Source organism: Micropterus dolomieu, linkage group LG22, assembly GCF_021292245.1.
Source record: "Micropterus dolomieu isolate WLL.071019.BEF.003 ecotype Adirondacks linkage group LG22, ASM2129224v1, whole genome shotgun sequence".
NCBI lineage: Eukaryota > Metazoa > Chordata > Actinopteri > Centrarchiformes > Centrarchidae > Micropterus > Micropterus dolomieu.
The window spans coordinates 15,385,303-15,410,653 of NC_060171.1; the positions used below are offsets into that span (position 1 = coordinate 15,385,303).

Below are 25,351 nucleotides of genomic sequence, written 5' to 3' on the forward strand. Positions count from 1 at the left end.
CCCTCATTATGTCCTAGTTACCTTGCTTCATGTTCTCCGAACCTCACTTCAAGGCAAAGTTAACCATGCTACAAGCTATAGATCCTGATGATGAAGAAATAAAGGCACAGCAACATTCCTTTACTGAAATACCTTAAATAATCATTATGAATCCATAAATACTGCACAACATGCAACCCCCATATACAGAAGCTGCTTACAAATGATACAAGCTGTTTAAAATAGCTATTCCCAGCTCACAGCCATTCAAATACTAAAGCAGCGCAGGGAGAATGTGGAAATTTGCTATGTAGTTAACTTGCGACAGCCACCAATTAGGTTTACGATTCGGGCGCCTTTGGGCCACTGTCGCCAGGCCTCAGTCTCTCTCTGATGTCATTACACAAATCTGCTGCAGTCTGACAGAGCAACAGGCCTGTAGGACACAGGGGGAGAAGGAGAAGGAAAGTTGGCTCGGCTCCTCTCCTCTGATAGCAGCAGATAAGCCAGCCTTGGGGCCTCTTATCTCATCTGTGGATCCTGTGTAAATGTAAGTTTTAGTCTGGCAGATTACATCAGCAGAGGCTGTTGGGGACAGAGGGCGGCCGCCGGGGGATCATGATGACTCCCCTATTGCGACAAATGCATCCCTTCCACCCTTCATAGACTAAGAAAGCAGCACCGGAGTGTACTGTGGGAGACGGCTCCTCTCAGCCAGTTAAAGTAAGTCCCCAAAGGAACCGGAATTAAAACTGTCAACTTCCATTTAGTACAAAACGTTCACCCCATGGCATTTGTTTTCACTGTCAGCTGCACACTCTGTGCAGTGGTTGTGATACTAGTGGACAGGATGCCTCACTTTGGATAAACTTCTGTATCACAGCTGTGTGGCCGCATGTGTCCTGACAGGAGAAGAACCGACCAGCTTACGTGGGACAGGCCCTCTGCAGTCCAGGGGCCACAGGTGCCATGTGACTGTGAAAGGTTCATTTTAGGATACATAAACACACCCTCCCTGTTAGTCTAAATGCGTCTCTATCCATCTACTGTATGTACAGCACATTCCAGCCAGACAGACAGACAGGCCACATCTGGGGAGCGACCAATGGTAAGTCCATCCCCCTTCCTTCTTCTCTCCCTTCTCGCTGCGCCTGTCATCCCACCCAGAGAGGGGAAGTGGTGAGGTTGGAGTGGTTGGCCAGACTGGGCCAGCTGTGTGACCACAGACCTCTGAGTGTGTGTATGTGGGCGGGAGGGAGGGATCCAGAGGCCTTATTACAGACCGACTACAAACTGGGCCTCACAAACAGCTACTTCACAGCAACTAGCAGCAGAAACACTGCAGGATTTGTACTGTGACAGCATGAGAATGTGTGCGTGTGTGTTACTATCAATCACAAACAAGTATCTAGTATCTAATGTTTTTAATACACACTTGAATGTACAGCTGGTTCATTTCTACATGGAAAAATAAACGTTGCCATTTCATAGACAAAATAAACAGATTAAGTCACTGAAATGACAAACCTACTAAAGTGATACAGATGTAAAATAACCCTGGCAGTTTTGGGAGGAATGTGTTGTACCACAGTCTGCTGTCAACTCATATCAGCTGAAAGCGACAGTTGCTGGACTGCACCGTCAGCTGGATCACAGGACAGAAGGTCTCAGAGTGATGATGTCACAGTTTTGCCTCAGTCCCCAGGGCAGTGATTTATGAGCTAATCTGGGCCTGTCTCTCCAGATTCCAAGCCTTTCTCTCCCTGGGGAGCGGCTAATGGCACAGTGGGATGGAGCCACCATGCAGTAGAAGTCCTCTCAATTCACATGCCCTGACATCCATCTCCATGATCACACACTGAAAAAATAAGAAAAAGAAATAGAACAACATTGACTTCATTTTGCAGCACACGTAGATGCACACATACACATACAAGCATGCACACATACTCATACAGACCAATACACACACAGTAGCACAGAAGCAGAAATGCAGAATAAATTAAGTATTGCATATATAACCTTGGCTATTTGCAATTTGTCATGCAGCCCAAGAAAGATAATTGAAGCAACCTCCCAGTATGCAAATAGAATGATAATCAGCCTGCGCCACTCTACCAAACATATGCACAGAAAAAAAACCCCAGTTACATTGTTAGCAATTTCTAATAGAGGACACCTATTGACCCATTTTCTCTTGGAAAGCAATTTGTCCCTCCAAAATAAAACTAATAGGTGGCAAGATGAATGGATTAGAGTGGGCTAGACTGGATGCACCGTGCCACGAGGCACTAAATCACCAGATTATTAGTTTTATGAGCCAAGCCCATGAGAGAATAATTGCTAATGTTCCCAGAGTAACCAAGGGAAATAAAGGTAATGGAGCAATTTATAAATTCTGATTGGTATACATAGAGAACTTCCAGCCCATCTCCTTTGTTATTTTACTGCTCTCGATAAAATATGCCCCAAGCCACACAAACACTAGGGCCAGCTATCAAAATCAATACAATCACAGAACCGCGAGTGCTACTTCTGCTCCTTTGTTATTTTTAGTGCAGTGCAGCCTGACTTGCAGTTATAAATCAAACTAATGTGGAAAGGAAAAAAAGCACCAACATCAACTTCCATTTAACTTCCACTTTAACTTCATTTAGTCTGTCTGAGAGACGTACTGATGATGATTCACCCCCAGCACACTCTGCATAGGTGTGTGTTATTGACAACAAAGATAAGCTGTGTCTAAAATCATACGCAGCAATTTGGCTTTAGTCTTCCAGAGCTGTTAAGATTGTTGTACACAGACAGACAGAGACAGGCAGGTGTTCTGTTTTATCCACCCAACTCAGATGAATAACAGCCCTGCACTCATCCTGTTTTTTTAACCACACAACTTTCCATCGTACAGTCCCAAATCCCTAATTTCCACCTCTTCACAGCTCTCTGATGTTTAAATTGCAAGTTGCAGTAAGTCCAAATGCCGTCTGAAATGTTCTGCAGATGTAGACCCTTCTCATGTGGTTCATGAAAGCAGAGATTTATCTGGTTAGAAAGGGCTCGTTGCTTTTGCAGCCACAGTCTGCATATTCGAGTCGAGGTGGGTGGTCTTAGCGTCATCTCATCTCCATTACTCAGGAGGGAAAACAACACGTATCCTTTAACAATCAACTCCTGTTGTTACGTTTTCAACAAACCGCCCAATTGCAATTTCATTAAAATTGAAACAGTGTGCTGTTTAAAGACATGTGCTTTTATAGCCTCCAATGTAATTTGATCCACGGCTGTATGGAATTACACACTGAAGTCAGGGTGAGAGAAGGTAAAACATATTACGTGTAAAAAACAATATGGCAATATGGACACAGGGTTAGAGTGTCAAATGGTCTCCCAGCCCTGAGCTGCTTTTCTAGATTTGCTCTGCTGGGGTGTTTGCAGCCGAGTAGAGATGATGTCCTACCATATGCATACACAGTACACACACACAAACACACACTACTTGACCTTTCAACAGCAGTGATGACAACTCACAAACTCCACTTGTGACTGAAAATCTTCTCCACCCACTTCTTCTGTTTTCACTTCCTTCTCTCACAGGTATGAAGTAACACTGTGAACTGTGACTGGACTATCTGTTCAGACTTGTTAAGTTAAGGTAAGTATCCTTTTTGTGTATTTAACATTCATTCCTAAGAGGGTGATTCAGCTGAGACAACTAACCCCTGTCCTCAGGCCAATATGTATACATTTTTCAAATCCAGACTCCAAAATATCGGCACTTTGTCAGATGGGATATTTGTACACCTGTAGTTCCGGCAGAGAGGGTGTTTTTGGTCACATTGTTGCTTCATCATCACCTCACATTTCCTGTTATGAAATAGCATGACACCCGACACAGCGTAAAATAGATCTTAACAAACCATGAGAGAGGAAACTATGTAGGATGGAAATTTATCTCACAGTGTGACGATTCAGCTCTAGTGCATTTTTTTCTCCTCTAATTTTTTATGCTGATGCTAGAGCATTTTATTTTTTTTATTCAGGCTTTATAGTATCATTTAAATTGAAGCAGGTTTTAAAGCAATTCACCATTAACCTCAAATGTCAATTTAATTCCACACACAGCTTTCAAGAACCACTGACAGCAGGACGCAAGCTCAGACATGGAAATTGATTTTCCAACGGATTGATTCCACCCCGGATCTTGAGCTGATCTACAGAGAAAGAAGCAGTAATGACACATTCTGTGATCCCAGAGTTTCTATACGATGTGGTTAGGTTTTATCCAAATGCGACAAGGCCTGTAATAAATCTTGTCTTCCTTCCATCAGCTTGCCAGCAGCTGGGAGCCGTCAATGGAAGCCACCCCAAGCAAAATGTTATTCCAGCTTGTTAGTGTTTGAAGTCACAGCAAGCTGGGCTGCAGAAGCTGCTGCCTGTGGTTTATGGCTTGTGGGGTTGCTCAAGATATGGAGTCTCACTTTCCAAGTCAGGATGTCTCACCGCCATTGAAGCCACAACTGTATCTGTGAGATAACGCACGCATGTTGAGAAAAAAGGACTTCAGAGCAGACATGTGGTCTTGATTCAGTGAGTGACAACATTACAGTGTGTGTGTGTGTGTGTGCGTGCGTGCGTGCGTGCGTGTGTGTGTGTGCTTCAGTTCATGTTGTGTTTCTGCAACCACTTGCAGAAACACTATTGTTTCCTCTTCTACTTGCTTTTATCCAAAGAACTGCAATTTGTTATTTATACACTTGCCAGGTTCTGAGACTTTTTATGCTCCCTTTCATTGTGACCATAAATTAATTAGGCAGTCCTGACAGACTAGCAAAATATATTTATTTGTTCTCAGACAAGCAAAATGAACAATGAATATAAAAATGGTTATGTTTCTGTGCAACAGACAGGGACATTTTCATATTTGACTACAAGCCCACTAAGCCACATAGCTCATTTGATTTCTGAAATTCAATAACGTCTTGAAAATCTTTGTTCAGATCAGTGTTTCGGTTATTAGAGTGGTTGTATTTCAACCACAATAGGTCAAAGATTGACACCCAGTGTATCCACTGCTCCAGTCTGTGATATTTTTTCTATAATCCCTCAGTGGTACTTATCCCTCAGAATACCTCACAGTCACCTTCGAGGCCCCTCAAAGCTGATCTGTAATCAAACAACTACTGCTTGACAGTTAATAACCCAAAAGCACTTTTACTAGACAGTAATGATTAAACATTTACTGAAGAAGTATTCGGGTGTTTTACTTATAAAAGCATAAAAGCAGCAATTCAAAATTATACTGAAGTAGAATATTATTATGAGCCTAAAGCCTAAAACGTAAAGTTACGCAAAATAGAAATAACGTAAAGTACAAGTACCTCAAAATTGTAAGATTTTACGTTCTATTACTGTTGAAATTTGCATTTAGCAAAGATAACCCAACTGTGCTATCCACTATTTACCTGACCTTTTTGCTGTCATATGTATCAGTTCAAATTAAGGCTGCAACTAATGATTAGCACGTCTTCAAATGTGTTGTTTTGTCCAACCAACGGCCCAAAACACAAAGATATTTAATCTAACTATCACAAAAGACAAATAAAAGCAACAAAACTTCACAGTAGAAAGGCTGTAACCAGAGAATGTTTGGTATAGTAGCTTAAAAAAATCAAAAGTTTTCTGTCAGTGAACTAATTGATTGATCGACTTATTGTTTCAGATCTAGTTCTAATATGTAAGAGTAACAATCACCCACCTCGCTGGGATGAATACCCCAAAGAGAAGAGGAGGCAGCTGGAAGAAAGTATTCTCAGTGAGAATGACAGGGGAGGATGTGAAAATGTCTCCTATGTATTACTATGAATAAACCATTAGAGCTTAAGTGAAGGACATGCAGATACTAATTGGATATGCTTGGTTGATTCTATTACACTATGAAGATAAGGTTAGGCAGAAAGGTCAAGAGGGCAATGTGATGCTCCATCTGATTCAGTGATAGTTTTCTCCCAAACCTCCCTTTCTTCCCCCGGCCTCACACACACACACACACACACACACACACACACACACATACACACACACACACACACACACATGCACGACCTGGGGGTCAGCTGTCGTGGCTGCTGCTCCTACTTGTCCCTTGGGGACAGCTGGCGGACAGGCTATTGATCAGCCAGACTATTATCAGAGCTGAAGCTGTTTATCATGCTGTCTGCTCTCAGCAGGGAGCCTCCGCTTCTAATGGACCATGGTACTGTGCTCCCCTGCACCTGTCCTTGTCACCCCTACACCTTAAGCACCATCGATCCCCGCATCAGCCGTCCTTGCCCCTAGTGTCCCACTCTCTGGGGGATGGTGGCTCCTCCTGTACCGTCAGCACTGAAAGATATTCCTCACTGGTGTCACCCTGCTGATGTGTCTCTCTTCTGTCCTTTTAGAAACCACTGTCACCCTGGTAACTGCAGTTCGGAAACAATGATGAGCATATCATCACACAGTGACCTCTGACATATTCATGCTCATTATACTCAAGTAACCAAGCAAGAAAGCCATCATTTTCATATGTTAAAAGGTTACTCATCATGTTAAAGGGCTACTCCATCAATTTAGTATGTCACGTCCATAAAGTTGGAGGGCTCATGAAAGACAGAAAGAATGGTCAAAATCAAAGCAGCAGAGGCCAAGATGCCCTTACTTTTCCCCCTGGTATGGGTCAAGATCCAAAAACACTACATCCTACATTTACCCAAAATGAAACTTGACGGCATCCTTCATTGGCCCTCCCTCCCTGGTAAACAACCATGTCTAACTCCACACCTCAAGTTTGAGACACAGGTTTTCTTTTATAAATTTGTCTCCAAGCCCAAGCAGAGAACAGAGAATATTGATGACATCACAAAGGGTTATTTGCTCAAAGTGGAGCGCTCCAGACGATCTTGATGTGCAAAATCAGTGGAGGGGCCCTTTAAATGTACCTGTAGGATGTGTAGACCAGTTTTTAATAAGCTTGTAATCTATTTCTAACATTTGCCCTGATGAAAAATAGAAAGATACAGCCCACGTGTGCCAAGTGTATTTTCCATTGACAGTGGGTGACCTACTATGTGCTCACTTGATGGGATAAAACCATGTCCAGTCACACACTTTGAGACAGTGGTCAATATCAGTTCTGTGTACAGCAGAGCTGTTACACTGGCCTATTAAAAAAGAGGCAGTAAATGTCACACACCAGGGGCTGGGGCCATAAACAAGCCAGTGGACAGTGGTTATTCAGAGGTCACACAGAGTGCTCAGTTGTCTGTGGCGGCTGGCCGGGGGAAACAAAGTGATGAGGATTTAATGATATCCAGCTTTGTGGCTATTGATAGCAGAGTCAATGGGCTGCACTGTGGGTGTCTCTCTGATACACAGCAGATTAGCAGCGCTGTGCCAGATGAAAACGTCAGAGATCAATAGGACACAGGGGAGAATCAATAATCATCCCACTACTCTGTGGCTTTCATTTGGTGGATTGCTCTGGCCCTTTATGGCCTGCCGTGCTGTCAGCGTGCCATTAACTGCATTCATAAAACATGCATCAGAGATCTGTCACAGACATCATATGTTAATGCCTGCTGCTAATGAATATGAATGCTCTGTTCATAAGCCAAGTCTCCCTCTCATTACATTGCTTTACACCTCGCTGAGCAGAGAGAGCTCACCTTGGATGAAATGTAAATCACTGCTTTATTGGAGTAAAATGCATGACCATCATACTAAAAACGCCATGCAGATGCGAACAAAATATACTCAATTTGCAGTAGATCTAATGCTTTGAAGCCAATAGTCCTGTAAAAGTGTGAGAAATGAGTGGGCTAATTGCAGCAGCATCACCGATCCTGGGATGAGGAAATAACAGAGAGTATTCAGTCATGTCCTAAAAACTATAATCAGAATTACCTGGTGCGTCGCGCTTCATTATAGTCCAGGAATCTCAGATTAATTAGCGTTATTGTGCACAGTGAGTGAGTGAATTGGACAGTAATTAAATTAACCTTCGGGATCACACCTTGTCTTTTTACAAGACGTGTCTGAGCAATAAAAGATTGCTACTGCATAGATGATTACTCTTATCCTTGACAGTGTCTGCCTTCCAAATTGATCCAATTAGCCATTCAGGGCTAATTTAATTACTTGGGGGCTGCTATAGCCTCTCTATCTTTCTGTCCTTGCCACCAGGATAATCATAACTCTGAGCACTGGAACAGATTATCTTTAGAACATGCATGAAGAAAGCAAATTTAATCTGATACGGGAAAACATGAATTAACAGTCCCTCTTACAGCAACTGTATGCGGGCAAAAATACCTCTTTGTTCTTATTTCTCATGTATTAATGTGCTCTACAGCAGGTTTATTCTTCAGTGTTGACAGACCTGTGAAGGAGAGGGCTAGTAAGTCCAGCTTTGTCACAATTGTCAGTCTCAGAAGTCTCTCACTTGGTAAACTTCTCTAGAATATCAATCACTTCAAAAAAACAGTTTCATTTTAGACACTAATGAAGGTGAGAGCTAGTTCTTATGAAAGAACATATCCATATGATTAGTATGCATGGGGCAGGCTCATAGTTGATATTAGGTGAAACCGTCTTCATGCACACAGAGTAATCTCATCTGCTTCAGTTTGAGCACAGCAGTGGGACGCAGGGCACGTACCAATCTTCTCTGCTCCGGGGACAATACGGGTTTGAGAAATAAGAGGTGGAAGCCACTGCGTTGCCAGCCACATCCATAATTGGCAAACCGAACAAGATGAGAATGAACTCTGGGCTTGGCTCGTCTTTGTTGTAATTAAGATGAAATTCACCAATCATTTAAACTCACAAATGGAAGTTTGACAAGAGGCCAAGAGCCCATTGAAATACCATTGGCTTACAGTTTAAGTATTTATCTGTCTCAGGACGGAGGAGCCAGTATTTAAGTTTCAATAAGCAGTCAGGATTGGCATTCCAGTAACCTTTGCGTAAAAGTTCAAACAGTAATATATCAGAGAAAGCAGAAAACATGTATGCTATAATTGACTCTGAAATTAGATGCAGGAAAATAGATCACAAATTAACCCGGTTTGTGCAGTTTGAAATGTATGTGAGATTGGAGCTCCTGCATTGTTCATGTGGAAGAGAAGCTAATTTAAAGACTATATCGTGCATCGTAAGATTGCATACTGTGTGAAAAAGACTTTGACATAAAAGATCCACAGGAAGCAAATCTGTTGAATATCCTGGAAAATGTTTCTCTCAGTCTTTATTTCTGTTGTATCACCTCATCTCTCTGTGGGTTTGATTCATAAGCATGACATGCTAGATTCAGGCCAAGTTTTGGAGCTAATGAGTTGAAACAGATCCAGAGACTTCACAATAGCCAGTGGGAGCCACATTAAAGACTGTGTGTTCACAGCCCTGCTCATCCTACGGGGGCTTTCTTCAATGCCTGTGTGTGAAACTCACTTGGTCATGAGCGGAGCATATAAACAGTGCTTTAATCAGGGAATTGTTTGGGGAGAGTTCTTTTAATCTGTGATTATAACACCAGATCAATGAGGATTCCTGCTCTGAGCCATGTCAATGATAAAAAGGAGGACTTACATCAAATATTCATAGCCAGCGTTCCCAGAGGATTCACCACCACAGACAACCACTGACTTTTATTCTATACAGAGCAGATGGAAAACAAAACACAACGTGAATTTTCTGTAAAGAACAAGCTGCTCCAAATGGGGTCTTATGTAAGGAAAGTTGCAAACTGCAGTAATTATCTACAAAGTGCTGCTTTATGTTTTGAGAAAATAGAACTTTAAACGGGAGAGAAATTGGGCTTTCTTGCCATCCTCCCCCTCCAACCAGCAGTAGGTTGGTGAGCCAACAACATGTTCAACACGGTTACACAACAGCACAAAGCAGTCTCCTGAGAAAAACTCAGCTTTGTCATCAGATAGTGCTTGGTCTTCACTTCATGATTCCCTCTAAAGAACTGAGGCATAATTTAACAGTGGACACAGTTTTTTAAATACAACAGCCCAATGAATAATAAATGGTCACTGTATTACCAAAGTGAAACAATGAAAAAGTTTTAAGGATTAGAGCGGTAGATTCTTGCTGGTCTTTCAAGTACTATCAGCAAATTGCAAAGTTGTTAAGATAAAATGCAAGTGGTTTTAGTGATTTAGCTTTTTACATACAAAATGAGACAATTATAAAACACCTGTTTCATTTATAGGTTATATTCACTCATTTCTTTATTATTTACTATTGATTAATGCATTGAACTGCACCCGTTTTTTGATTGGTGACCTATACTTTAGACCTGTGGTTCTCAAACTCAAAGGACCCCTAAACTGACACAAATTAGACCATGAACCCCCATTTGATATGATTTTGTCCCAGGGTCACCCATGTGATAGGATTTCTGCTTTGAGATGTTTAATTGCAGGAAGTGTATGAAACCCATGACCACAATAGTCATACATTATGAATGGAATTACAGTAAAAACAATTATCGTCCTTTTTGCTGGGGACCCGCAGGCCCCCCTCAAGGACCTCTGGGGGTCCCCAGACCCTACTTTGAGAACCACTGCTTTAGACAAGACATTGTGACTTTAGAGACACAATTGGGTGCTAAAAAATCAGAGCCTTCGCATAATGTAGTCTTTATAAGAGCTCAGGACTTAGAGAACCAACACGAGCTCATAGCAATGCGAGCCAGTTTAATCTTTTTTAATGTTTGATGGTATTTGCTTGAAAGCGAAAGCAACAAGTACATAATTATCTGTCTAATTAAGCTGCCAAAACACAAGCACAGTGCTGGAGCACCTCTGAAACAGTGAGTACACCATTCATTAGCATGTGCTATAAGCTTATTAATCATCTAACAGCCAATTAGCACACTGTTACCATTTGCAGTGGGTGTGTAAATAAATTCCTGGGTTAATTTCTTCCTCTGATAATAAAGGGAACATTATGAAAATTAGCTCTGTGACTATGTAAATGATCTATGTCGTTAATTGCATAGCAGCGATAGATGTTTGCCATGAACCGGGCTGGTGATGCAACAAATATTTCCCGGGCTGTTAGAGAAATTAATCGGGTAGCTGTTGATTCCCTGGAGGAATCCACAAGCTACAATAATGACATTTACCCAGCCCTCTGGCACACTGATAATGACAATGTCGCTGCTTGGCAGCAGGCCAGTGGGAGGTGAGGGCGATGGTGTGGGGCTGGCAATCATCTTCTCTGAGAAAGGCAGAGCGGACACACACACACAAACACACACACACAAGCACGCACGCACACACACACACAAATATGCACACACACTGGCCACACTGGCAGAAAAACAGTGGGCTTTAAGGACTAAATCAGCTCTTGTATCACCACTGGTAATTAATAATAATTGCTTTCTAATAAGGGCCATGCCATTAGCAAATTACCTCTCTACTGAAATGCAACCACAGCAGAACATGCTGTTATTGGAAATGGAATCTAATGCGATTCCCTTGACCAAAATAAAAAACACATGCACACACACTGAATTCCTTGAAAACAATTGAGGACCACTCACTGCTAATGGAATTAGATGCATAATGCATTATGGCTGTCAAAATAATGTCATCACTTCTACAGACATCGAGCTGATGCTGAATTTTTGTGCAGCTCTGATAGGAGAACTGAGGGGGGATGTTGATGTTTTACTGACAAGACAGAGAAGTGAGAGATGTTTGGAAGTTAGAAAAACAAAAAGCAAGGTGGGATCTGTTTCCTTTTGCTTGAACTCCACCACCCCACCACCTTCCTCTCCATGTTCTGGTCTTGTGATAAATGCTTCAAGCTGGTCTTAATCATGCGTGTGACAGAGGAGGAAATGGAAGCCAGTGCAGACAGACAGGATGAATGGAGCATTTACTTCGGATGGCATCCATAAAACAGCCCTCCATGCAATACTGCCCTGATACTGCTGACAATGTCTGGCTACTGACTGTGCAGCTCAGATACTTTAGCAAATACACTCTATAGGGCCAACCAGATAAAGTTAGGCTTAATGCCAACGAAAAAAACGAGTATGAATGGATGTACTCTAAGAATAGGACTCTCGGGTTTGCGTCGTTTATATGACTATTCATAGTCATGCATGTTGTTATGTTGTGCTTTCATGATTACCAAATGATGAGGCATATTGATAGTAGGAAAGGACTATAGCTGGCTAGATCACAATAACTGTGTTATATGAAGTAGGTGAATGTTCTGAGTTAGTGTTTATTTATCAGCTGCTTGAATTCTCAGTGCAGCCAATTCCTCCCTCCTTCTGCTGCCCAATCAATTAACACATGGGTAATACCAGGCCTATTAGAGCTAGCCAAAACCTTCCCAGCCCTGTCATCTGCTGTTGGAACAATTGCTTAATATAACACCAGACTCAAAGGAGCACTTACCGGGGCCCAATCTTCTTGAATCAATAACAACAGGCAGGCTATATTGTTTCAAACAAGGAAACAGTGGGGGATGAGAGGGAGAGAGGAGAGAGATGGGAGGTTGGTCAATACAAGTGCTTGGGTTTAAGAGAAGCTGGCTCAGCCATAAAAAATCCACATGCCCTAAAGTGCTGCTGTTCTCTGACATGGATATAAGCACTACTTCCAGGGCAGAGGGTTTGTGTGTGGTGTTGTCTGAGAAAGGACGCGGCCTTTCACCAGGTCTCTCTATGAGAAAAGTCATGAGGTTTAACCTCTGACACAACAGCTAAAGGGCAGCAGCCCAGAGGGAAGCTGTCTACAGCTTTTGTCACTGGCACTGTGGGACACCATCAGGGAGTGGCAGCAGCCATGGCATTTAGGGTCAGGGAAAATTTAATTTTCTTGATGATAATTCTTCAGGAGCTGTCCATCAAAGTTGATGAAAATTCAAATTGTGCCTCAAGCAGATGATTAGAAAGGCATTTGCCATCCACATAACACAAATGTCACAGCCTCGCTAGCATAACAATGACAGGGCAGAGCCACCCAGCCGAGCTAATGGAGAGCATTTTTCTAGTAAGTGAAGCTGTCGCCTCTCTGGGGCCTGTCAATGTCAGAGCCGCATGGATCGCATCATTTCCTGCGCCAGCAGGGTGAGCTGGCTGGGGACACCACAAGGTATCGATCTGTCTGTAATCACACAAGCAGTTTGGGCTCCAGAAAAACTTCATCCTGAAGTGCTTAGCTTTAAGGACAAGATCCAATTGCTTTGCACAGTGCAGGAGAGGACTGAAGGAAGGAGAGAGGGAGATACAGTGAAACAAAAGCAGACAGATAATAACAGCGTGCTGTCTATCATCAGCACTGGAGGACCTGACTATGCCCCTTTGTGCCACACTGGGCATAAATGTAAGACCTCATCATCACCGAATACTTTAGCACACAGTCCAATAACCAGTCATTACAGTTTTCTGCTACCAAATCGGTTCGTTTCAATCAGTTAAGAGCAGAAATAGCACCTGATGCCAAAATATGTCAGAATATTTTCAAAAGGAGCATCAGAGAGGGGGCAGATCACTGATAAATAGAAGGCATCTGAGGAATGATTCCTGCCACATTCCTTAAATGCTGTGTCTCCTGTTTTCAAAGAGAGGAAAGGCTTTCTGAATGTGCACTCATGCATTTCTATTAAAAATCATCAGTGTAACTGAATGGCTTCAACAAATTGTGAATTTCTGTGAAAAGTGAAGAAAAAAGGACAGGCTTTCTCATGATGGAAATTTGAATAATTGTCTATTTTAGAAGCAGAAGAGGTTGCTTTTGACTAACAAGCAACGGGTGAATGATCACACCTGCATCTTTGGATGAAGACACCAAACCTCGACGGACAGAAAAAGGATCGAGAGAGTGAGAGAGCGAGGAAACAGGTGAAGAGGAGGTGTGAACTATTGCATTCTCCCAGGAGGAGTGTGATAATTTCTGCTTCTCATCTCATTTCTCTTAGATGCATTCACATGAAGGTATCACCAACGCAGACTGAGAATCTGCAAATGGAGGTTTAAATGTCTGAAAACTGATTGTGATATTTTAAGGACTTTTTGTTTCACATCACTTAATTGTCAAAATGTCAAAATCTGTTATTCTGTAAAGAGTTACGCAAAATAAAGAAGACCAGTAGGGTGAGGAGGGTTAAGAGAGAAACATTATGATTCCTACCATGTTGGGTTTGCCATGAGCAAAGCTTAACAATATGTGTTTTATTCCACTGAGTATGCAAGACAACACAGGAAACAAAACAAACCTGTAAATCTGTGTAAAGAAACACTTAAATTATGAATCTGAGCGAATATTTACTCTGCAGCCTCAACATATTGGTGTAGAAGCAGATGTGCAGAGGACCGTCCGCTGCAGACAGACAGACAGACAGAGGGAGCTGTCTGCTGCTGTATGGCTGCTATCAAACAGCACACCATGACTTCTTCCAGCTTACAGCACGCTACCTGCATATATCCCCCAGTTGCCATGGTAATAGAGAATGGCGTAAGTAGTGACGGACCAACCACAGACATCAGAGTGGCTCTTAAGCAGAAACATCAGATGGCTGCTGGTGGAGGTGATTTATTAAGCCTGTGTTCAAAGTCCATCTGAACTATAAGAAGCCTATAAGCATTCAACGGATCGAATACATTAAACTGGTTGAGAAAGCCCTCTCCCTCTTCATTATAGTGTTCATATTACATTCCACCATGCATAAAAGGCTGAATGAAAGGACAAACAATAATCTGAATAAAAGATACTGGAGTGTGCTGAAAATCAAGCTCACGATCTTATTTGGAGCATACCATGTTTATGCACGGAGTGAGCATAATTTGCTGCAAAATAATTGACTTCTCCAATGTTAAGATCTCAGGAACTCTTTCAGTTTATTCATTAAATGGCCTTTGCAGCACACGCAGCATATTAGCCTTTCATAAATGTCTTGTCAGGCCTGCCACCAGGCTGTACATAGAGATGCTTCTCCTCCATGCCTTTCCGTGAATAATAACCTTCAACTAACCTTTAAACCACAGTGAATAATTTCAATCCTATTTTCATATCAATGGCTGAGTCAAGCCAGGCAATTATCTTTCATCCGCTATACTTTGCTGTCAGTGGAGAGAATAATAAAGTTTTCCCTTGCGAGGAGCAGGAGAAGGAAGAAAAGAGAGGGAGTCAAAAAAGCAGAGCAAGATGCTGGAGATGCTATCTAAAGGCATGAATGCGGTGATGAATTATTCAGTAATGACTACAAGATCTGTCATAAAAAAAAGCTCTGCTAACATCTGCACTGTGTTCTGAGGGGGCTGAGCAGAGCAGGGCATTGACGCCAGAACGCCTCTGAAGATAAACATGACAAATTGGCAGATCATCTGTTCAATTAGGATAGCAGAGCAGGTGTGCCGGTAAGGCGCCTGTGCCACAGGATGACACAGTTACCAAGCCAAACCAGAGGCATGATGGGAAATACCTTGTTTGTGTGACAGTGATTTAGAATGATGCACCAGAAGGATACCCCCAGAAAAAAAAGGGATATTCCCCTTGGTACTCATTAAAATTCGACTGCAGACGGCACCCTGCCCCTCTCCCAGTCCATTTCATTGCTTCATCTTTCTGCTTCTGGCTCCTCAGCTGCCTGACTGGACCTTCCAGGATCATTTCTTATTAATCCATAAAACATACCACACTGGTGATTGGATTGAAGGGAGCACTGGAGCAGCAAAACGTGAGATATGGAAAAATATCACACATTTCGGCGAGCAGGCGGGCAGGCAGGCAGGTTTGGGGGAGGGTGGAGGAGCATAGAGGAGAATAAGTGGTGAACAGGGAATGGGCTGTGTGTGAGAGATGATGTTGAGGGGGAATCAAGGGGGCGAAGAAGGGAAGGGAGGTATGGAGGGAGGAGGGGGGGAGTAAGAAACATGTTTTGAAATATTAATCCGTGGTTCTGGCCGTGGGCTGGAGCACGGAGATGAAAAAAAGCCGGGGAAACCTTTGAAGCGAGGGAATGTTCACTGCATTCGTGAGGCAGCCGCTGCACAGACGGCCATGTTGGTGGAGAGCAACTGGGGCAGGTGCAATGTTTCTGCCTCTCATCTGAGAGCCCTGGTCTCCACTCCACCCCATGCGGCTTATTGGTGCAGCATGTATTTAGAGTGCTCCATTTTCCTAGCCTTAACACAAATGAGATGAGTGTGGTACAGTCTCTTAATCCCCAGTGCCTTGTAAAGCCTTTGAAAGGAATACTTAGTGCGGCATAAACTATCGTTCACAGTCTTAAAGCAAGCGCGAGGCCCTGTACGCTACAGGGAAAGACAACTTTCTGCATGCAGCATCCCCTGGTTGTAGCATCATCAGATTTCGGTGAAGAGGAAAAGTATATAACAGGATGTCACAGGATCTTATTGAACCTAAATGACCTGCAGAAACCCTGCTGAGAGACTAATGGATTCAGCACTGTGTTGTGACTGCCCTGTATGCCCGTTATAACCACGGCCCACTTACTCACAGCTCTCTGTGGCTGAGCGGCCGGCCAGCCAGCCGCATCACCTCTCAGCCATCTCTCAGTGGTATCACACATGATCTCACTACACACACAACACCCAACACAACACTCCCAGCTCTCTACACATTGCCATATAAATGCCACAACCACAATCCACATGGAGCAGAAAGTAGACGTTCGCAAAAAAAAAAGGGGCAAAAGTGAAGGCTCATTAAACATGAAAGAAAAAACTAATTTGGACAGATAACTTAATATGCAGTCCTCGAATTTACCACGGCAAACACATCCGCTATGAAGACAATACATTAAAACACTTTGAAAAATCACATTGGGAAAAGTCATCATCATTAAAGCTAGCTACTCAGGCTAAGTATCTTAGATGAATTATGCTCCCTGCATCAAAAGACAGCAGGAATAACATTGAGAGTGTGTCCTTTTCTCTTCTATTCTCTGGCAGCACCCTGCTGGGAAACTTGAAATTACCCTCTGTCTGGCTATTCTCCACTAATAATAATGATAAAGTTTTTTTCCCTAATTATGCAAAGAACTCAATTAGCATAACTCGTCCTCTGTGTCAGTACAAACAGTAGAACACCCCGCGGGCCCATGATGGTTTCATTCTCAGCCTGTTCTGTTTTTTTTCCCAGTTATTTTTTTCCTCCTTACTTCCTCTAGCGAGTTAATGAAGATGTATGCTAATAAATATAGCTGTGGTGGTTGTTGTGGTGGTGTTGGTGCAGGTGTAAATGAGCTGCTGTCGGAGGTGATGCTGTGTTTAGTATGCTGCCCTCTGCAGGCCCCCCATAGGGGCTGCAGTGCTTTGAAAGATAGGCCTGAAGCCTCAGTGGAGAGGTAGTGACACACTCCCTCTCACACAGCCTGCAGCAAAGATTAAAGATGTATGTTTAGGGCAGATCAAATAGAATGCAGAATCCACAGGCCTACAGAGAGAAAACAACACATTGAAAAATATTTTAAATAAAACCCATACATACTGTATGCTTGAGGCTTTGTCTGAGCCTGGCGTCTGATAACGTCCATCAAGCCTGCTATCATCAAAAGAAACAGGCATCTGGAAAACCAAAGCAACTGGTTTGTGGTTTGTGCATTTTAAGGACAATGGCGTCCTCAGGGAAAACCATGAATAAGTTGCGAACAAATGACGGCTGGTGTAGGATCCTCTTCATGTAAATGAGTGTATATTGGAAGTGCGTTGCCACCAGGAGATGGTAATCAGTCCTTACAGAGACAGATAAGAGAAGCCTCGGACTGAAAGGTGTCATATATAGTATACAATAGTATGAGAGGAAAATAAGACATTAAAAGCTGAGGGAGACAGGCGGGGAAATGTGTACCATGTACTACTTAGTGCTGATGAAAGTGCCTGAAGTCCTTAAGGGTTTGGCAGTAAACACTACAAACAGACAATCCCCCAGAGAAGCCCATCACCTCCCTCCTCTTCCTCTTCAACATGTCTGTGTCTCTGAGGAAGTGCTCCTTGAGGGGGAACACCATTAAGACCACACTGAGGGTGAAGACACAGCATTTCTTTTAAAAAAAAGTCAAACCAGATGCCAGTAACCCTTGAATAGATGGTTCTGCTGACTTGTGCTCTATCAAGTATCCTCAACACTGGGAAAAGTCACAGCTGAAGGTGTGAAGTGGACACCCAGCCACCACATGACACTGCGATATCCAATCAGTGAACAACGTTTTGACAGATCAGCAGCTCTGTAGAGGTCCTGTGTCGACTCAAGTGTCCACATTCCTGCTCAGTGGGCGCTCGGCCTGGCCAAGAACACACACACACACACCCGCGCACACACAAACACAGGCATGTTCAATGTGCAGGGTGGAGCAGTGTTTCCTGTGAGAAGTGGAGATGAAAGGTCACATTATGGTGTCAGATTAGACATGGCTTTCAGTCCGGCTCTTCCTGAGCTTGGTCAGACACATTAGAGGGACATGTTTTCCCATCGCCTCATTTGAGGTGTGCTTGTGAGCCTTGTGAAATCCGCTCCTCTCCTTACATCCCACTTTCACCGCCTCAGGCACTCACAGAGAAAGAGAGGCGAGAGTGAGAAAGAGAGAAAGAGTGTGTGTGTGTGTGTGTGTAAAAGAGAGAGAGGATTTCGCGAATGCCTTCATCATTTAAACGGCTGTGCTGTCGCTGGAGCGCAGCATGAATAATTCAGTGAGACTGCTCCTTCTTCAAACAGACAAATAGAACAGGATTACGCCTCCACAAAGCAAACGGTAAACACCACAATCAAAACAACAGAATTAATTACGTAATTAGGGAGACAAAATAAATGTGAAATAATGATAAACTCTTCTGAGACCACAGCTGCAACTCTGTTACAGCATGCAAATATGCAGATTCAAGAGTTCACAATACATTACAGGCTCAGAGGATTGTTTGGAATGAATGGCATTGGCAACCATTTTTTAAATTATGATATTCAACGCATAATCCACATTCAAGCACATTGCTGAGGAGGAATTTCAAAAGTGTATTTGCAAGACAGCTTTGCACAAATCTATATGAAGCCAATCAATCAATGGTGATGAATATTCAAAGCCTTTTTCAGGAGATCATCAGCAGAGAATGTATTGCTTACTTAATGTTTATATTGCTTAAAAACCCCAGGCAAATGGACTCATGCTCTTATTAATGCTTGTATTTGAAAGTTGAAAGAGATTATAAATCGTGTCTGGCAAGAATATATTTGTATATAAATACTGACACCGTTGAGTAGGGGGAAAAAACAGATGGAGGCTTACATAATTGAAGAATGAACAGCAATCCAGCTCAAGGATTTGTAGTTCATTTGCAGTCTAGAGTTAAAGCATTTATCTCCTTCTCATTCCAGCTGGAGTATTTCACTGCTCTATAGCCGATTATAAGTGTAAGCAAAGAGAATCCTTTTCATCTCTGAGAAATCCAACCAAGTGAAGAACAAGTGAAAAAAGTGTGCAGAGTAGCAGGCCTACAAAGAATTTTGTTTGCCTTGTGATCTGGAAAGGTCAGGGCTAAACCTTTTGCTAGCAGCAATTAATATGTGCTTGACTCATGGTGCAGGAAGTACAGTGATCATCAGCTGACATCCTCAGCTTTCATCGCATGACAGAGTCTGGTACGGGGGGGCTTAGGTGAATATGAGCTATCCATTTCAAGCAATATTTAAATCACATTTCCAATTTGCAGCCCTTGAACAGCAGTTTAGAGTGGGATGAGGAGGTTGAGGCATAATGACAGCTTCTCAGGGGTTTATTGAAAGTGATGAATGCTCAGAAGAGGGGATTGCTCAATGTGAATTCATGAATTTGAGAGAGATTATTTAAGCAGAGATCAATTTGAAAGTCCTACAGCTCAACATTGATGCAATGTTTCAAGGGCACAAAAAATACTGAGCGCGACCAAGTGAAAAAAAAAGAAGATCCCTTCAACAGCCTGAAAAGGCTTTTGCCGCTGGAACAAATTAGCTCTCTAAATCTGATAATGCTTCCATCCAAACCGGTTTCGTCAGCAATATCAGGGCAAGGGGGACACTACATGACACACTAGAGTAGAGAGACACTGTGCAGATACTGTGCAGCCTAATCTACCCGCTGTATATGCTGCAGCAGCATGTAATGATGGATGACTAAGAGGATGAAAAACAAGCCTTGATGTCCACCAAAGCAGCAGGGGTCACAAAAATAAGAAACAATCAGTGTCTGTTATGCCTTAGAGTGAGTCCAAATGCACAGCCGAACAGCCTCTAAACTGCTGGGACTAACTATATTAGCCATTGCTGAATACAAACCCCTGAAGACAGCATTAAAAACTCCACAAGACAGACTTGAATACAGCGTAGCTAGCAAAGGACCACAGAAACATATCCCCTGTGTCGCAGGAAAGAAAAGAAAATACATCACTAATAAATGAACATGAGATTCAAAGAAAATCTGGGACAAAAAGAATGAGGCGCACATATTTCGTGTGAATCCGGGAGTCAAATGGAATAGTGAATGAGAAGCTGCTGTCCTGCAGGGGCAGGGCGGCTGTTTTTCTACAGCACCACATCCCCGTCTCTGCCAGCACTCATTTACTGATCTCATTAATATCCCTACTCTGAGGAGGAGAGGGACAGCAGCCGTGAAACAGCCTCCCCCATCTCCTCCTCCTCCTCGCTACATCCTCCATGTGCCTGTTCCACTGGGCCCCCCTTCTTCTCTTCTCATCTCCGCCTCTCTGTAGTTCAGTAATTGGGCTCAGCTCATTGTTATTCAAAACCCTGTAGAACCAATTAGCTGCAGACCTCCTGACCCTGGGTTGCTATGTAATGGTGCAAGCTAAAGACTCTAAGTGAGGAAGCCAAGAGCAAAGGTTTTAAATTCCTTTAGTTCCTGATTAATAATCCTGTCAGGGCGATCAGAGACATTAAAGAGAGACTCTAGTTCGGCTCCTGCTTTTATGGCTTCTCCCTCATTTCTAGGCTGTCCATTAAAGCTTAATGATGCCGGGGGTCGCTCTCTCTCCTCTGTCTTGTCAGATAAATGTACGGTTAACACGATGATGAGGAATCCTGATCCTCCAGCAATCTGGGACAAAGCAGCTCAGTGACCCCGCTGGGAAGAAGTAGGGCAGCAGGGAGGACAACAGAAGCAGTGGTGGCGTGGATGGTGGACCGAGATGTCCGGCTGCGCTGGAGGATAGAGATGAAAGAGACGGGGCGGATAAAACCTGGAGTGGAAGGCAGAGATGAGAGGGATGCAGATAACACCTCATGTAACATTGATGAGGAGGCCGAAGGTAAAGGAAGAGTAGTGGTAAAGGCTGCATACAAGTGATTTGTTTAGGGAGGATACAAGAGTGCAGATGTTATACATTAGATTGCCACTGAGGAAAAAATAACTAATCAGCTACACAGGAAGATTTTTTCTTTACAACCTGTTTATGTAAGCTGCTATTATAGGAGCATATGTCCATAAAGTGTTTGCATTTTGCATTACAGATCAACATGTCACATGTTGAGGCAATATTTAATTACTAAACAGCTCTGCAAAAGCTTAAAGTGGGTATAGGCTAATCAATTTTTTCCACATCAACAATGGATCACATTCACTTGTAATGTATCACCTGAATCTACAGTTTCCCTCAGCTTTAAGGTTGCTGTATAGTGTCTTTCAGCAGACAGACAAAGTTAGAGACTATAGCTTGCGAACATAGTAGAACATTGAGCAGCTCAAGAGTCAGATATTTCCCTCAGGAGATGGTGAAGACCAAAAACAGAGCTAAAAGGAGAGTTAATATTAGACATTGCTATTTTACTTGCCTGACATCGCCAGAGCGATTTTCAAGTACTTTATTAATCTGTTCAGTTTCAATTTCAAAGGGGAGTTATCAACGAGTGCAGACTAAAATGCCTTTAAATGCATTTGGATAGACTTATAACCAATTAGAGCAACAAAGCGTTTGATGTAGCGCTGCATGATGGAAACATGTAAACAGACAGCATGCAGAGATGGCTGTGATGGTGTAGCTTCGATATGTCTGTTAGTTGTTTGTTCCTCTTTTAGAGATAATATACCTTGCAGTTCATTTAATACTGACGTAATAGAGAATTCAACAGAACGTTTCACATCAGCGGCAGCCATCTTGGTTGTTTATGAAAATGCCTCAACGGTGCTCCTCTGAAATCTCTGAACAGAAAAGGGGCCAGAAATATCTGCCAGAGCAAATAAAACATGAGCTTGCAGATTCGTCTGGTACCCAGGCTACATGTGTCCAGCAACCCGACTCCAAATAAATGCTAATGTTGGTCTGTGTCTGTTGGATGTGCAAAAAAGAAACTGTTTCACCAGATCAACTGTGATAAAGAATTCTGGTGCCCCCAAGTGGCCATAAAATCTGTTAATACAATTGTTTACCAACATTTTGATAATTGCGCTCAATTGCTTTCTTCCACGCAGTAAGAAGATCTCATCTATCAAATATGAAGCTAAAGCCTGCAGCCATTTAGCTTTGCATAGCTCTGTGCAAAGGTAAAGAAATACTAATAATACTGCTTTAGAGGTGATTTCTTTTTTATTTTAACCTTTGGACAGAACTAGGCAAGCTGTTTCTCTCTGTTTCTGGTCTTTATGCTAAGCTAAGCTAACTGACTGCCAGCTGTATCTTCATAATTCACCGAAAAACATGGAGGTATCAATCTTCGCATATAACTCTCAGCAATAAAGTGAATAAGCGTATTTTCCACAAATGTCAAACTAGTCCTTTGCAGACCCAGTACAAGTTTGTTGACTGTCTTCATAGCTGTTAGTTTCAGTTTTATAGAGCAAATAATTCTATCAATCTTCACTAGGCCCAGAGCCACCATTTCCAAATCAATCCATATAAGGACACTGACTTGTCTTGTTTGTGAATCATCTCTGCAGGAAATTTTTTAACCAAGAGGACGCCGAGCTCACACCTGTTTTCGGAAACCTGTTTGGAAAAGTTGTGGTGTTTGCATTCCTAGTGCTGAAGTGCTTATTTGGTTCAGTTCTCCAGGCTTGGCCGACAGTTGTGGGAGGATTCACATGCAATGCTGTAAACACTGGCGGCTTCAAGCCCTCTGACACTGATGCATCGCCTCCCAGGCTGTTATAAATCCTTTTACAACAAACTCCATAAAGCTCTTTGGTGCCTAAATATTTATGGTTGCCTGAGTTTCCCTTGAGGGTTGTTTTCTGTCAAAGTACCAACAGCACTAAGTCATGTGGAGCGACTCCAGACATCTTATCTGGGAGTCAGGGTAAAGGGCCTGGTGGTCTGGCCATCTCCACCAGAAGAAGAACACACAGGGAGGAAAGGCCACTAATGAGTGCTTCTCCCCGCATCACTTCTCCTAACCGGGCTCCTCTGTTAGTGGACACAATTGACCCGGCAAACAAACATACTGCTGCGTGAACTCTGCTGACCAGACAGACAAACAAACAAACTTTTCCGTGTCAAAACTACCAAACCCGCCTCTGTCAGGGACCACAAGGCAGTCAGTGTAGGGCAAACATGCTGGAAATATCAATGGACAGAAGACAATAACGGACATGACAGGGTGTAACCCAACCTGGCTGCTGGATGACTCATGGATCAGGAGGTCAAATGGTGTTATCATTGCAGTACACATCATCTGTGTGTGGATATGAGATGTTTGGAGAGTAAATACAGGTGCGCTGACGGTGAATCTCATAGGTAGATGCCTTCCCGAAACGTGTAATTTTGCCCATTGCAGTGTTGCTGTCAGCTGCTAAACATGGTGGCTCCTTGAAACAAGTGTCTCTAAAAAAGCAGCAGCAGGGCCTGATGAGTCCTCAAGCATCCTCCCAGTGCTGTGATTACTGACGTTTACCCTCTTTAATATGTGTAATTCCCATTTTCTCAGATTCACGAGTAAGAGCCCTCAGGGGGACCACACTAAGTGGCAGTCTGCCAAAGCCCTCCTGTAGGAAAGGCTCTAAGTCACTTCTTCCTTGCAGTTAGATACAGCATGACAGTTACAGGTTGTCTCACTTCACCTTTATTATTGTTATTTGCATCTTGGAGCACTGATGATAGCTTTATTATACAATACCTAATGTTATGTGCTTCACATGCAGGTGTGACACAATTATGACTACATACCTATAAAAAAGGCACTGAAAAATACTAACATGATGTGTCACAAACATTGGCTATACATCTATTGCAATTTGCTACTGATTGCACGCCACAGCCAATATAATGACCACTGCTTATTACAGCCAGCGTGACTGACCACAGAGGACACTAAGACAGGTATTTTTCCTAATCCATTTTCCAATACACTCATGCAATGCAATATACTACAACATCCCATGCACATATACTGCATTTATGAGGCTTGAAATGCTTCAGATTTGCTGAGACTGAGACAAAGAAGTGTTGATTCAATGTACATTAAAAGTTGTGTTGTTGATTTTTTCCAGCAAAATAAAAATAAAAATTAAGATAAACCATGCACTCCAGTTCCCGTCTGGGCTCAGTTATCCAGATGTTGAGCCTGTGTTCACATTTCAGACAGCAGTTTGTAGTTTTGCTATAATGGACAGTTTTATATTGTCAGAAGTTTAGGTTATTTTGTCCACACCCCTCCTACATTTAAACTTTTAATGATGTACCGCTATAACCTCACATTTCCCCCCTATGTCTCACACATTAGACCAGTGCATCAGGTTGGCTGTAGGCCAAGGTCTACATACAAGCAAGGACAAATAGCCTGTTGTCAAAATAATAAGAATTCAGAGACATGTCAATATAATATTGGATTTCTCCCACTTCCTGGCAGGAGGTACTCTTCATCTTCACCAGCAGAGAGGATGTGAGAGGTTGTGGTTTCATTTAATGTCTAGTTTGTGTATTCTTTTCATCTCTGAGTTACAGAGTGTGCTACAGGCCAAACACAGAAGGCCCACTGTTGGAGAACAGCTACATGATGACAGACCCACCAAGAATGTTGCCCTGACCGCCATATGTAATACAGCACCCGAGTTCCCTTATTAAGGAGTGAAATAATTTCCACCAAAGTGGCTGGTGGTGCTGACAGCTCAGATTAATGCTCTCTGTAAAACAGCCAGAACAACAACTGCTCCTGCACGCATCGTGAAAACCAGTACGTTTGGCTGAGGGAAGCCTGCCAGCTCTACAAATTCATGCATATTTGGGTCTGTGAACATCTGCCAGTGCAAATAATTTATGCTGTTCTCCCAGTTAAGGGGCAATGAATCCCCGCTGAAAAGTTTTCTTCAACTTCTACAGTACGCCTGCACCCCCCCCCCCCCCCCCCCCCCCCCCCCCCCGCGC

The 25,351-nt window shown here is 42.9% G+C and overlaps 1 long non-coding RNA gene across 1 annotated transcript in view; it reads right to left on the reverse strand.

The window, feature by feature from the left end:
• Positions 1 to 1,435: 1,435 nt before the first annotated feature.
• Positions 1,436 to 25,351, reverse strand: part of LOC123962139 — a 32,342-nt gene continuing 8,426 nt past the window's right edge. The window contains exon 4 of the long non-coding RNA XR_006822869.1: positions 1,436 to 1,837. This is a non-coding gene — a long non-coding RNA (uncharacterized LOC123962139). The remainder of the gene's footprint in view (positions 1,838 to 25,351) is intronic.